This window comes from Ammospiza caudacuta, chromosome 5 (assembly GCF_027887145.1).
Source record: "Ammospiza caudacuta isolate bAmmCau1 chromosome 5, bAmmCau1.pri, whole genome shotgun sequence".
Taxonomy (NCBI): domain Eukaryota; kingdom Metazoa; phylum Chordata; class Aves; order Passeriformes; family Passerellidae; genus Ammospiza; species Ammospiza caudacuta.
The window spans coordinates 17016496-17022840 of NC_080597.1; positions in this window are offsets into that span (position 1 = coordinate 17016496).

Here is a 6345-nt window from a genome sequence, read left to right on the forward strand (position 1 = left end):
GGATGGATGGATGGATGGATGGATGGATGGATGGATGGATGGATGGATGGATGGATGGATGGATGGATGGATGCTGGCCCCATCCCCGTTTCCACCCAGCCCGCGGCGGTGCGGGCGCTGTGGCAGTGCCCAGGCCTCGGAGGGCGGGCGGGATGCTGGGGAGTTCAGGGGAGAGGGATGAGCCGCAGCCACCGAGTGAACCGGCGGCTCATACCCGCCCTTGCGCCGAGGTTAGTCATTAGTCATTCCATGGCAGGGGCAGGTAAGACAGTGACAAACGGGAGCCCACCTGCTTTTTCAACAACACAGATTCTTTGCTCCTCACACTGCTCCCGTTTAAGCCGGCACCTGCTTTCCACACAGGATACTCTTCATCCTGGCTCCCTCATCCCGATCTCTTGGATGCCATCTCTGTGTATCCACGGGGGCAACAGCTTTCATTGCAGCCTGGGGCATCTTTCAGGTGGGGCTCTGGCCTCAACTCTCAGCAGTACCCAACACACCTAACCTCCCTTAAAATACATTTGTGCTACCAAAAGAAAGGCCAGTGTGTCTGCCTGGTCTGGCATGAATGAAAAGCCAGCAGTATTCCAACAGAATTAAGACTTCCCTTAGTTCTGGAACCATCAATGAAGAACTTTGGTTTAGTTTACTCTTGCTTGTCTTATAACAGCTGCTTTATTTTTAAATTATGTATCTTTCTGTGATGGCACTAAAACACAACAGAAATTCTTTAAAAGCTTCAAACCATCTGTAGCAGATTCATACATTTGAAAGAAATAAAATAAGCATATAAAGAAGAAACAAAGTAAGGGAAGAAGGTACAGCTGCTTGGAAAATACATGTCTAAGTACTAAGGAGTAAATTAGAACAGCTAATTTCAATTGAGTTTTCTAAATTGTGGAGTTTGTGTGTCCTGTCAAACTCTCTCTTCTATAGAAGCAACCTCAGGAAAAGTAGCAGGTCAAATGGCTGAGCAGTAACTGCTTTCAGGCTTTGTAGACCTACCCACCAGCATGCGTAAATCGATGCTTTCACTGTAGGTTACTTATGTCTGTTCATACTAAAAATAAACTGCAGATATTAAAGCTATGGTTAGGGCAGGTAGGAAAAGTGTGTCAAAATCTAACCTCAAAAATAATATTTCATTTACTGGAAATGCTTTACAGGGATGTGCTAGGAAAAAAAATAACAACAGGCGTAGCAACAGAAACACAAAAAAAAACCACCCTCAAAACCCAACAATATAATGTTTTAAATGAAAGAGCAGCTGGAATGTGGCTGAGAAAACAAGTCCCCTGGACTAACTGCACTTGGGATGACTGTCTCTGTGTTGCAGGTGCAGTAAGTGAGGATGTGGGATCTGTAGTGTACAGATTGCAGAGCTGATGCATGTATGTGGATATCAGGGTTTAATGCCTGTGTGCAGATCACTGGCCCGGTGCTTACTCAGATCTGACATACCTGAGTCACATCAGACCTGCTGGGTATTTCAAGACAACTGAACTACAAAATGCATGGAAACTGTTTAGGAATTTCCTGTTAAAACAGACTACAGTCAGTAGATTCATCATTCACAAAGAGGGTGAGGCTGTCAGACTCTCATTCAGGTACCCAAGAGTTTATGCAAATGACCTGAGGATGATCCAGTGTTAAAGCTAAATAAAAATCAAATGTGCTGTAGCAGATGAACCATCCTGGAGTGTTTCACTTACCCTCGAACTAGACAGGACTCATGGAATGAATCAGAATATGTAGCTTGCAAAATGATGGAGGTGAAAAAACTTCAGATTCTCTCACAGGGATGTAAACTGGAACAAACCTCAGTAGACCCATCTCTGTATAAAACTTGGCTAAGAGGAAACTAAGGAGTAGATCTTAGAAGAAAAAGCAGAACTTAACCCTGGCAAAAAGTCTGTCTGTTCCTCTGCAGCTTTGCTATGTCTGTATTTCTGTGGTCTGTCACTGCACAGAGTGCTCCTGCACCTTCGTACTCCTGAAGAGTCAGGAGGTGTCTCCTTGCTGCTGCTGCTGCCAAATGTGCCTAAAGCTGAAGATACTGTAAAGAATGTCCCTGTCTTGAGGTGTGTGCACACTGATGCTCATACCAAAATGGAGTTTCAGCTTTTGAAATGCATCTGATGAACAAAGCTAAACCTGGCAATATTTTGCTTTACCTTTGTATTAAAACACAGTAATAGAAACTTGCATCAGGGCTGGAGGGGCATGTTCACAGAAAGATGGACTGCACAGGAAGGTAAAAGCTAACTGAAATTAATCTTTAGACATGACATTTCATGAAGGCTCCTGTAGGTATTGCACTACACTGATGTGGTGTTACCCTAATGACAGCATGTGATGTTGTATTAATGCACCAGCTTGGTGTTTACAAAATGCTGCTGCCTGCTGGCCACTGGCATTTGTTCAGTGAGGACACATGAACTTTCAGGAATGTTTCTCACTGACTCACACCAAATGTGAGCTACAACCGTGGGAGGTTTGAGCACAGGATTCTAACACAGCATTTGATTCTCCTGCTGCCTATGAGGCTGAGGATCAAGCTGTTAGTCAGCACTCGCCCATCTTTTTTCTGTTTCTTGTACCTGTAACCAGGAATGAGTGCTCTGGCCTTATAGCCAGGATGTTAAGGAATATGATTTCTTTTCTGCTCTCTTTCTGATTTCTGTGTAACCTTAAATAACTCAGTCTCCTTTTGCTTTAATTTCCAACTGTCAAAACAGTTGCAAGGATTGTGATCCACCTCAGGAGGCAGTCTGAAGATAAATCCCTTGCCTCCCATTACCTAATCAAAAGATAAGTGGTCTTTCTAGGAGGCAAGATTGATGCCGATCATGATTTCTTTGATGTGATCCTGATCAATGTGATCAGGATGCAAGGGTTTGTATTTCTCTCTGAAATTTTCTCAGCTGGTACTTGACAAAACCAGCTGCTGAGTGCCCCAGGCTGTAGGAGACACTCAGTGTGACATTCAGGACCAATGCAAATCACTCGCTGTGCCAGCTCTGAGATGGGTCTTTACCAGAGAATATCTTTCACAAATTTACAGCATTCCTAAAATTATATCCTAGATCATTTCACTTTCTGCAGACTTGGATCATGACTACACATAGACACATCACATATCATCTTTACTCTTAATACCACCCTTCCCAACAGGCCAGGTAGAGACATCCAGACAGGATAAGCTTGCTGTGTCACTAGCTTCAACAGAATTAAAAAATCATGTGATCCCTTTGCATTGTGTACATTGTACAAGAAATGAGGTCAGGAACATGAAGAGATGAGTAATGAAAATACACAGCAAGTTGATTTCTTCAAGGGAAAAACACTGGGGATGCATCAATATTTTCAGTGCCTCAAAGCAAAGATCATGTGAGGGGAAGAGGAGCAGTGAATAAGTCAGTTCTGCTCTGACTTCCTGAAAGTTCAAAACTGCTGGTTTTGTAGACCCCCAGCACAAATTGCCCAATGGTAATTCCACTAGACAAGATGGTATGGGGTACCTTGCATAGCTTAATATGGCATAGCTGTAAATATTTTCCCCAGTGGGCTTTAGCAACCTACACATTTCTCTCTCCATTCCATACTCATGTGGTGTTGAATTTAGGGCTATTTTTAAGAGCAATTTTATTCAGAAAACAGGCAAATTTTTAATTTTAATTTTTAGTTTCCTTCCCAGGGGCTAGAATAGGGCTGTGGTTTGGATCTGTGCTGCACACAGGGCTGATAACACAGAGGTGTTGTTGTTATTGCTGAGCAGGGATTGCACAGGGCCAAGGCCTTTCCTGCCCCTCAAAGGCCACGCTGGGGAGGGGCTGGGGTGCCTGGGAGTTTGGGAGGAGACACAGCCAGGACAGGTGACCCTGACTGACCCAAGGGATGCTCCAGGCCCTGTGACATCATGCTCAGAATGTAAAGGGAGAGGAAGAAGGAGAAAGGGCAGGGATATTTGGGGTGATGGTGTTTGCCTTCCCAAGTCACCATTCCACAGGACAGGGCCCTGCTCTCCTGGAGGTGCTGAACACCTGCCTGCCCATGGGAAGCAGGGAATTAACTCCTTGTTTTGCTTTGCTTGTATGTGCAGCCTTTGCTTCTCCTATTAAGATGTCTTTCTCTCAACCCATGGATTTTCCAGCTTTTACCCTTCTGATTCTCTCCACAGTCCCACTGGTGGGGGAGTGAGTGAGCACCTGCCAGGGGCTTGGGTCTGGCTGGGGCCGAACCATGACATCATCACAAGAAGTCTGTTCAGTGGGAGCAGGAAAAGATGTGAGCAATGCCTACAGCATCACCTGCTTAAGGATTGCATAAGGCATGGAGGGAACAGTCACCCAGGAGTGGCCGCTGAAAGAACCTCACAGAATCTTCCCTGTGTGTAAGGCACAACCGGTTCTGTGAGAGCAGCAGTGTTACTTCACTGTGTCCTCACTGTGCCCAGCAGTCTGTAAGAGGTTAACAAACCACATTCTGTTACACATTTCTGCATGCCAGGCTTCAAGCCCACTCTGCTCTCCAAGTTCTGAAGCGATGCACAAGTGGAAGAGAAGGCTTTTTAACTTGCACTTGCTGTGTTTGGAATTCAGGCAATTCATCTGTCAGCTGCCAAATCCAGAAGCTGACAATTGCAAATTTAAGAGATTCTTGGTTCCAGACCACCTCCAGCTCCACCCTGATTTTAATACTTATAGTTCTTCAGACAATCAGTCACAAGGACTGTGGCACAGGATCTGCTGGCACGTGGTAGTATCATGATTATTCTGGATACATCATCAGCTGAAAGCACCCAAAAATAGTTCAGATTTAACGTGTCTTCTGCTAAAGACTGCAGTCATCTCCTGTGGGTGGACCCATAATAAGGAGAGAGGTCACAGGCTTTCAAGAGTATGTCATATGTTCAGGTGTAATATGACTTGTCTCTACCCAGACTCATTAATTAGGCTGACAAATTATGTGTGTTTTTCTTACACCATACATTATAACTTCAGTTTGCCAAATATAATTTGGAGCCTTTGGAGGTATACAGGTACCTGTGATTATTTCTAATTACTTTTATATCACAGTTTAAGTACTGCGTGATAAGAGAGCACAGGTGCTGGGTTAACAAAAAAAAAGGGCTACAAAACATTAAGACTGCAATTTAAATGCTCAGTTCTGAGCCTTTTCTCATTCATTTCCATGGACTGATCATGGGAATTAGGGATGGAAGGTTAATCTGTAAAAGAGATTAAGAGGGCCAACACGAAGCAGAGGTACTCCAGGAGAGAGAGTATTGTTCTGAAGTTTAAGGATGGCAATGGGAAACAGAAGTCTTAGTTTCTAATCCCAGTTTTGCTCTAATTTAGTCGATGTTTCCACTCGAGTTCTTAAACCTTCTCTTTCTGTACTTATGAAATGTTGTGAATAGTAGTCTTATGGAGTCTTTTTAAAAACCATGTAGATCTGCTTATGAAAGTGGCTTAGTGGTGGGCTTGGGTGAGAATGAAGGCCCTCCCCATGCTTCCTATGGAACCTGTGTGCTAGAAAATTTTGGGGCCTGGAGTAGGGAAAATTCAGAAGTGCACTTCAAGAGTCTTTGTCTTCTTCGCCCTGGTGCTGCACAGAGTGCTGGGGTCATTGGCTAGCTTAGTGGTATGGTTGAGATCAGCCTGGGATTTAGTATCCAGCTCTAGGGCCCTGCAGGTAATGCTTTTTTTATTAAATTTGTGGTTTTTCACTCTCCTATTTGTTCTTTAGAAAAACCATGGTAGAGAGTTACTCAAACACTCTTGAATTGCACTGACTACTCACAACAAATACAGCTCAGGCTGTAACTGAAGGTCTGCTACACATAATTGAAGGTGTTTATTAAGCAACATATCGAATAGATAGAAATCATGAAAGATTCAACTCTCTCTGAATCTTTGCCAGTACTGTGAGATGGGTAGCAACAGAGATTTCTTTGAATGCCTTTGAGAAATCAATACAAAGTAAGCCAGAAGCCAGTCTTCTAGGTGCTGCATGATCCCACTTTTGAAACTCTTGCTTAAACCATCCTTTAGTTAGACTGTTGCATTTACAGAAGCCAGGCACATGCCAAATGGAGTTGTGGGAATTTAGCAAGAAATTCAGCCTGCCATATTTTGAAAATTTGACCTGAAAGGGAGAGCTCCTTCTTGCCCAACAAAATAAGTCCATTCCTAGTTCTCTTACACCTGGCGTTGATTTCACTTAATTTATACCAGCATTACATTCCATGCTATTACATGTAAATGAAGCTGTAAAAAGATTTATAAGCTAGGGTAATTTGGTTTCATAGGTCTGGCTTTGGATTGAGAAACCAGCACC